Source organism: Lotus japonicus, chromosome 6, assembly GCF_012489685.1.
Source record: "Lotus japonicus ecotype B-129 chromosome 6, LjGifu_v1.2".
In the NCBI taxonomy this organism is placed as follows: Eukaryota; Viridiplantae; Streptophyta; class Magnoliopsida; order Fabales; family Fabaceae; genus Lotus; species Lotus japonicus.
In genome coordinates, this window is record NC_080046.1 from 18,781,033 (window position 1) to 18,789,668 (window position 8,636).

The 8,636-nt window shown below is 41.7% G+C and overlaps 1 non-coding gene across 1 annotated transcript; it reads right to left on the reverse strand.

The window, feature by feature from the left end:
- Positions 1–7,675: 7,675 nt before the first annotated feature.
- LOC130727068 (small nucleolar RNA R71) lies at positions 7,676–7,782 on the reverse strand. Its single transcript, XR_009015108.1, has one exon. It is a non-coding gene; the product is annotated as a small nucleolar RNA R71 (small nucleolar RNA).
- Between the last annotated feature and the right edge of the window lie 854 nt (positions 7,783–8,636).

Genomic DNA, 8,636 nt, shown 5'->3' on the forward strand with positions numbered 1-8,636 from the left:
ATTAGTTAGTTCTCCTCGTGTTTGTCGCCTCAATTGTTTAAAGACACTCTAAGCTCTCATGCTTCAAGCTTGGTGTCTTGTGGACTTGTGGACTGGGCGAGACCCCAGGGGCCCTCGCCCAGGGGCACTTACCTCAAGACGGGGAGCGAGCCAAGGAGTTGGGCCTCCCCCACAAGGCCCAACTGGCCCACTAAGGACGGTTGAGGACGCTAGTGAAGGATCACGCGCTTACCACTACGCCAAAACCAATTGGTGTTAGTGAGGGCGCAACGTTATTTCCTTATAGCGTAGCAGACAGCGCCCCGTTTCGAACGCTACCTAGCAGGCAGGATACAAGCCCACCTGGACCCAACAATCCCCCCCCCCAGCACCTGCCAGCAAAACTAGCTGCACAGCATGCCTTCCGTGGAATTCGAACACATGGTCTGGTTTCTTTTCATCTTCCGTGGGATTCTAGCTGCACAGCATGCCTTCCGTGGGATTCTAATTGGTTTAGAATAGCCAATGCCATGCATTCCATTTCTGCTTACGCCATAGATCATTGAAGCCATTAAGCTTCTATCCACGCTTTTAGCTAGGAATCTTTGAAAAGACTTTTCATACTTAGATTCATTTCTACAATCAGAGGCATCACAGGCAACAATTTCTTCTAACTTAGCAATCTGGTTCTTAAGCACAGAGTTAGAATTTACCAAAGCATGATTTTCATTTTTCAAATCAGAAATAATTTTCTCATGTTCAGAAGGAGTCTTGGAGACAGCAGATAAGTTCTTTTTCAACTTTTTATGCTTAGACAATAAAGAGTTATACTTATCCATGATATCAGACAAAGCATGTTTCAGTTCAGAGGTAGAGAAAGAAGCAAATACCTCATTTTCATCGTCTGAGTTAGGATCTCCTTCTGATTCTGAGTCAGAGTCAACAGCTTCCTCTGACTCTGCTCCTTTGTCTTTGACAATGGCCATGAGTCCTTGGACTTCACCATCAGAGTCAACATCCTCTGACTCTGATTCATCGAATGTCACCATCAGACTCTTCTTGGTCTTGAAGTGCTTCTTTGGCTTCTTGTCTTTCTTCAACTTTGGACAATCACTTTTGTAGTGCCCAGATTCTTTGCACTCAAAACATGTGACTTCCTTGATTGAAGACTTCTTCTGGCCTGAGGACTCATACTTTCCTTTTGCCTTTCCAGAGCCTTTGAACTTGCTCTGCCTGTGCTTCCAGATGTGGTTGAGTCTCTTGGAGATCAGAGTCAGCTCATCTTCATCAGAATCTTCTGATGCTTCTTCAGATTCTTCTTCTTCAGCTTGAAGAGCCTTTGACTTCTCAACCTTAGCCTTTTTAGATTTGGATTTCAAGGCTATGGACTTTTTCCTCAGATCTTGCATCTCTGAGCGCTTCAGCTCATGGCATTTCAAAATGCTGATGAGTTCTTCTAAACTCATATTCTCAACGTCTCTCGTGAGCTCTATTGAAGTCACCAAAGGCATCCAACTTTCAGGAAGACACCTGATGACCCTTATGACATGATCTTTTGTTGTGTAGCTCTTGTTGAGAGGTCGTATGCCAGCTACAAGCAATTGAAATCTGGAGAACATTTCTTCAATGGATTCATTTGGCTCCATGATGAAGGATTCATACTTTTGGATCAAAGACAATGCCTTTGATTCTTTGACTTTCTTGTTTCCTTCATGAGACATCTTCAGAGATTCAAAAATGCCTTTAGCAAACTCACGATCTGTAATCTTCTGGTACTCTTCATAGGAAATAGCACTTAGAAGAATTGCTCTTGCTTTGTGATGTTGTGAGTACAGCTTCTTTTGATCTGCAGTCATCTCTGACCTTGGGATCTTCTTGCCATCTGCATCAACTGGACGCTCGTAGCCATCCACAATAATATCCCAGAGATCTGCATCGAAACCCAGAAAGAAACTTTCCAGTCTATCTTTCCAATATTCGAACCTTTGACCGTCGAACATAGGAGGCTTTGCATTGTAACCATCTCTTTGAGTTTCACTGGTGGTGGCAGCCATTGTTTTTCACACCGGCCCGGATCACTGAACACTGTTAGGTGTGGTAATCAGAACTTGCGCTCTGATACCAATTGAAGGTATGAAAAACGGTAGAAAGGGGGGGGGGTTTGAATAACGTTTTCAGTACAAAACTTCCACCTTAAAGATTTTGACAAATCTTTCGAGAACTTAAGTGCTAACGATAAGAGATAGAGAAGCACACAAGGATTTTATCCTGGTTCACTTGATAAATCACTCAAGCTACTCCAGTCCACCCGTTAAGGTGATTTCTTCCTTCTTAGAATGAAGGCAATCCACTAATCAGGTAAGAGTTACAACTGCACTTGAAACCTACAAGTGACTAACAATTACACTGACTTAGATCACACTAAGATTCACTCTCTTAGTCTTCTCTAGGATCCGATCAACCTTGATCTCCTAAAGGAACTAAACAAACTGTTTATCAAAGAAATGTTTACAAGAGATTTGCTTCTAAAAAGCTAATAGTAAACTCAATGAATTTCAGATGAAAGAAAGCTTAGAATATTTTGAATATGTCTTGCGCGTATGTGTTACTTCTCTGCTTCTTTCAATCTTCAGCCTCTATATATACTCCAAGGATTAGGGTTGAGCGTTGCATGGGAAATGCTACCGTTGGAGGGCAGTTCTGGAAAATCCAGCTTCTGCTGTGGCTGAGAACGTTAGGTAGGTCGTCAGGAAGGTACACTTGCTTTTGTACTTGGATAGCGACTTGACCTTTTAACCTAGGAGACTTCTGATCAGGGGAATACTTCATATTGGAACTTGTGAAGCCGGTTGATCAGAGTCAGAGGGAAAGCACAGATCCTCTGACCATTGTATCTTCTGATTCTGAACTCAGAGGGAAGAACATGGCCTTCAGAGTTTCTTGTTTCTGGACTTCAGAGTTTCCACTATTCAGCTTCTGGATCTTCAGAGTCTTCTACACCATCAGAACATCTGAACCTTCAGTGTTTCTTGGTTATCAGAACTTCTGGATCTTCAGAGCTTCTAGCGACTGAGTCCACATCAGAGTTTGTATAGCTTCAGAACTTCTAAAGCTTTTCCACTGTTCATACTGAACATGGTGAATGCGAAAGCGTTGCTTGGGTTACCCTTTATACACAGTGCTTCTGATTTGTGTGAGATTGAGTTGAGGTCAGAGCCTGTAAATAGCACACTCAGAAAAACACGTTAGAGTACCACAATTGTTCATATCAAAAGGTTAACTTGTTATCATCAAAACATAGAGTTGTACTACTAGATCAAAACTTGATCTTACAGCTAGGCCCAACCTTAAGCCTATAAATAGGGGGCGGTTACCAATTGTAAGGGACTCTTAGCATATGGTTCCTCAAACCTCGGTAGATGTCGCCCTCTTTGTAGTCATAGGATTTGACCGCCAAACAGAAGAACCGATGAACCTTCCGTTCGCTCTTGCTCCGGTTCTCTTCAACCCATTCCTCGCCTTCAAGCTCCGAGAGCTCTTCTTCTTCAACTACAGGTTCTTGTGGCTCAGCATGCTCCACTGTAGGCTCCTCTTGTTCAACCTCCATGTCTTCGGAAGGATCAAACTCCGCCTCAGACGCTCGTACAGAGATGTCTCAGACTCCAAGTCCTTCGAGATCTGGAAACGAGGGGGTGCAAATGGCAACTTCACCCTCCCGTTTTCAAGCTGTTGGACCTCGATGACCTCTCCCACCTTGTCGCGTCCCAAAAGTGTGGCACTTCCGACGTAGTTGCGACGTACCTGGTGTGAGTCGGGCACCCATGCCTCGTCCTTCTCCTCTTCATGGAGTGTCAGCGTCCAGGAACGCACCGTACTCATGGTAAGAACCATATGGGCCCCCCCAGAACAAACACATAACAAATTAAAGAGGGTCAGATCTCATACAAGACTCTCAAATAATCACAGTTCACATAGATCATACGATAAGTAAAGAATCATAGTCTCACATCTCATGTTAGAAACCTAAAGTTAGTTAGGCTAACGTCCTCACCATTCACACAACCACCTCAACACCTTGGCCAATCTCGATCATCCGCAGATGAACATTCACGAGGGGACCACACAGTCAACACACAATTCTCGGGAGACCACACAGTCAATCCCTTTCCCATGACTCAATCATGACTATGACATGGAGACCACACAGTCAATCCATAAATTCACCCTCGCGTGCAAGTAACCGTTTGTCTCTAACGGCACCATCGTTCTCAAGGTCCATAGCCTATGACTAGCACTATAGCCATACAATCACTACTTGCAAGCCAATTCTCTTTCTCAAGGTGCATTACCAATTATCATAAGTTGATGCAGATCAATAAGTCTTCATCTACAGTACATTCATCAAATCATTTAGGGTTTTACCCCCATATCCCACAAGGATATTAATTTCAAACAACTCTAACATGTAACAAAACATTGCCCACACCCTAGAGAGTAATAGGGTTCTGCCACACCACATATTACGTCAATTAATTCATGCTTTTCATGACTTTAGTAATAAAATCAGCAGCAAATCATCAACCCAACAAGTAGTCAAAAGAAAAAAAAGAAAAGTCGCCGAAACCCTCAAAACTAGGGTTCGGCCGTGGCTCATTTATGGCCTAGGGTTTTCAAATTTTTTGATCATGCTTGATCAAGTCTCATATGTCAAATTCCAGCAAGGTTTCCAATATTAAACAACAACAATTAACCAGATCTAACACATGTTATTGACCACAATTCGGATCTAGGGATATATGGTGAAAATAGCAAGGTTTTGACATGAAACTATCATGGATCAAGGCATCATGTAACAAAAACAGAATTTTTCATTATAAACTTTCATGGAAAGAATTCCCAATCATACATACAAACCCGTCATGTTAAAGATCACCCAAATTCACAACCTTTCACATAAAACCATGAAATTTCAAGTATGCATTCTCCTAGACACTACCCAAACTAGATCAGCCCTCACCTTAGCCTTAGGATTGTGAAGAAAAGATGGAGATTGAAGTAGTTTATCCCTTGCTCCTCCTCTCTTGCTCGAAACCTTTCCTCTTCCTCGGTCTCTTTCCCTTTCTCTATCGCAGTCTCTCTCCCTCTCTCTCTTGCGTCCTCTTTCTCTCATTTCTCCACTCTTTCTTTTATTTTCTTTTCTGAAGCTTTCACGTGAATAGTGTGTGTATGAGGCCTTTCCGATTCAGTTCTAGTGTTAAAGGAAAGAAAAAGAAACCTTGTGTGGCTGGCGGCTACAAGCTAGCAAAACTAGGGTTTTCACTTTTATTTCCTTCTTCTCTCCTAATTATTTAAAAACATAAATAATATTCAGCCTTTTTCCCAAAAAAAACTGAATATAGATTTTCAATAAGGATATAAGCATGCTTCCTTATTTAAACCATGTTTTAATCCTCCATTCCTTGATTTTCTCCTTCTATTAACACCATAAATCACCTTAAAACATGAAAGAAAACCTCACCTTCCTTCCCCACACTTCTTGGCCACCCATTCCCTCATTCTCTTCAGATTTTTCACTCAAAAACTCATGTAACACAAAGCCAAGTCAAAGACATGTGATTAAGTGCATTAACAGCCATGTTTTCTCCTCTTAATGCACCATAAAACCTCAAATTTGAATTTCAAAACCTCTTCATCTTTTTCATCTTCAAAAATTCGACCAAACCTTCATTAAGGCTCCAAAAATATTTACAAAATTATTTATTTAACAAAAATTCGACCAAACCTTTCTTGCATTTTAAGTAAGTTTAGGACTTGCATATCTTTTCTACTTGAATTGAGGGTTTATTTTGCTAATAAACTCTTGAAGCTCCTAGATATTTTCCTTGCTTCATGCCTAAGTAATCAGGTCTGAAATTGCTGAAGAAAGAAGGTCAAGAGGCTTGGAGAATTGAAGGGAGGCTTAAAGAGGAGTAAAGAAGAAGATCAAGAGGTTTTCCAGCGAGCATTGGGCGCCTAGGCGTGCTCCATTGGCGCTTGAGCGCCAATTGGAGCTGAAGTTTCTGTTCCAGAAGTTGGAATTGGCGCATAAGCGTTCTCAGTTGGCGCCGAGCCTCCATAAGCTATTGTTTTGTTATTTTGAATTGGCGCTCAGGCGTGCTCCATTGGCGCCTGAGCGCCCGGACTCGTGTTTTTACCTATAAATAAGGCTTTGGTCATTTTCTTTAGAACACTTAGTCATTTTACACATTCTGGATCAAGTTTAGAAGCTGAGGTTAACCTTGGGGCTTGTGAGAGGCTTCCACCTTGTTATTTTTCTCAGGTCCTTTACATTTCTTTGTATGGATTCACTAGCTATGACTGGCTAGTTTTCTTTTTGCATTGAGTTTAAGTGATTCTATGAAACTCTAGGTTTTAAATTTCATCTATATGCATGAGTTTTTGATTTTACCTTGTATTTCAATTCCAATATGCTTGATTAACTTGAGTACACACTTGCTAAAGACTAGACTATAATCATAACGGAAGTTTGTTGTAGTTTAGGGACATGAATTGAAATAGATCCTTCTATGCTTGCTACTAGGAATAGAGGAATGGTTGGGTTTTGTTGGCCTGAATTTGCATGCTATAAACCTCAAATGAATGATTAAGTACACAAGGAATTGAGCTTAACTTTTAGTTTGAGAGAATTGCTTATGTGAGGAATCAATAAGTGAGTATATAGGCTAAAGCAACTAGGTGTGAATCAAGGTTTCACATGCATAGGGTAGGTATACTTAAGTGGATTAGATGATCAATAACTCAAAGAATTTTCATCAATTGTTATTTCCAGCATTTTCACTATTGCTCTTTTGCAATTTCATTGTCACCAACAACCAAAATCGATTTAAGAATTTTATTGCTTTTGAAACTTGCAACTTTAGGCTTAAATCCACAATTCTCACTCACAATCCCTGTGGTTCGATATTTTAAAACCCGGAGGTATCTGTACACTTGCAGATTGACCAACAATTTTTTGGCGCCGTTGCTGGGGATTGCTTGTGGTTTTCGGTTTAAGTTAAGAGTTTATAGTGTTTGTTTTTGTTTTGCTAAACATTGCATTGAATAGGTGTTACTAACATTTTCCTTGTTTGTGTGATTTCAGTTTATGCAATATGTGTTTTCCTTGCTTGGTACGGATCCATTGGTGTTTGATCCGGAGCCTGAACGTACTCTCCACCGTCGTCGAGCTCAGCAAAGAGCTGCTGAGATTGCTGCCATGGCTGTCCAAATGACGGAGGAAGAATTGCAAGCCCACATTGATGAACGAGTGCAAGAGGCTCTTGCTCAAAGACTTCAAGAGCAAGAAGCGGAGAATGCCAATCGTTCTCTTAGAGACTTCACCTCGGCTGCCATGAGCTATGATTATCCGGGAAGCATAGTTTTCCCCGATGGCATGGGAAACTTTGAGCTGAGGTCGACATTTATCAATTTGGTGAGCCAAAATCAGTATGGTGGAGGTGTTCTTGAAGATCCTCATGCACACACCTATAGAGTTCAAAATGTCTCAGCGGACACAATCTGCTTGAGTTTATTTCCTTTCTCATTGAGGGACACTGCTGAAGAGTGGTTGAATTCACAGCCCTAAGGTAGCATTACATCTTGGGAGGATCTAGCCGAGAAGTTCACCACAAGATTTGTTCCAAGATCCCTCTTGAGAAAGCTTAAGAATGATATCATGACATTTGCTCAATCCACCGATGAGAATCTCTATGAAGCTTGTGAGCGTTTCAAGAAGCTCTTGAGGAAGTGTCCTCAACACAACCTCATCCAAGCTGAGCAAGTGACAAAGTTTTATGATGGTCTCCAATATTCTTCGAGGTTTGGTTTGGATGCGGCTTCAAATGGAGAGTTTGATGCCCTTCTTCCACAAGTTGGGTAAGAATTGATTGAAAAGATGGCTATAAGAGCCATGGACTCTAATAATGAACGCCAAGCTCGAAGAGGAATACTTGAAATTGAAGCCTATGATGAACTCATTTCCTCCAACAAGCAACTCTCCAAGAAAATGACTGAAATTCAAAGCCAAAAGAAGATGACCAAGGTGATCGGTGGTAGAGTTGACAAAGTGGAGTGCGTAACTTGTGGAGGGCCTCATGATAGTGAAAGTTGTACCGAGACTAGACGGGAAGAGGAAGTCAAGGTCATGGGTCAAGCTCGAAATGACCCATTTTCAAATACTTATAATCCTGGATGGAGAAACCACCCCAACTTCTCTTGGAGGCAAAGCAACAATGGACAAGGAGGTAACTTTCAAAGGCAATTTCCTAATCAAGGTGTCCAAGGCCAAACCTAAAGACAACCGCAAGAGCGAGGTGAAGTTGATGGCGGTGGTAGCAAGAAAAGCTTGGAGGAGTTGGTTGAAACTTTCATCAACCGAACTGAGAATAATTACAGGAACCAAGAGGCGACTATCAAAAATCTTGAGAATCAATTTGGCCAGCTGGCCAAGCAAATAACCAAGAGACCTCAAAGTAATTTTCCTTCCGATACTATCCTCAACCCTAAGCAAGAAAATGCCTAGGCGCCAATTGAGCACGCCTAGGCGCCAATTGCCCAAAATGTAACTGTATTAGTAACTGGGCAGAGCGCTCGGGCGCTCCTGGTGCGTGCTTGGACCA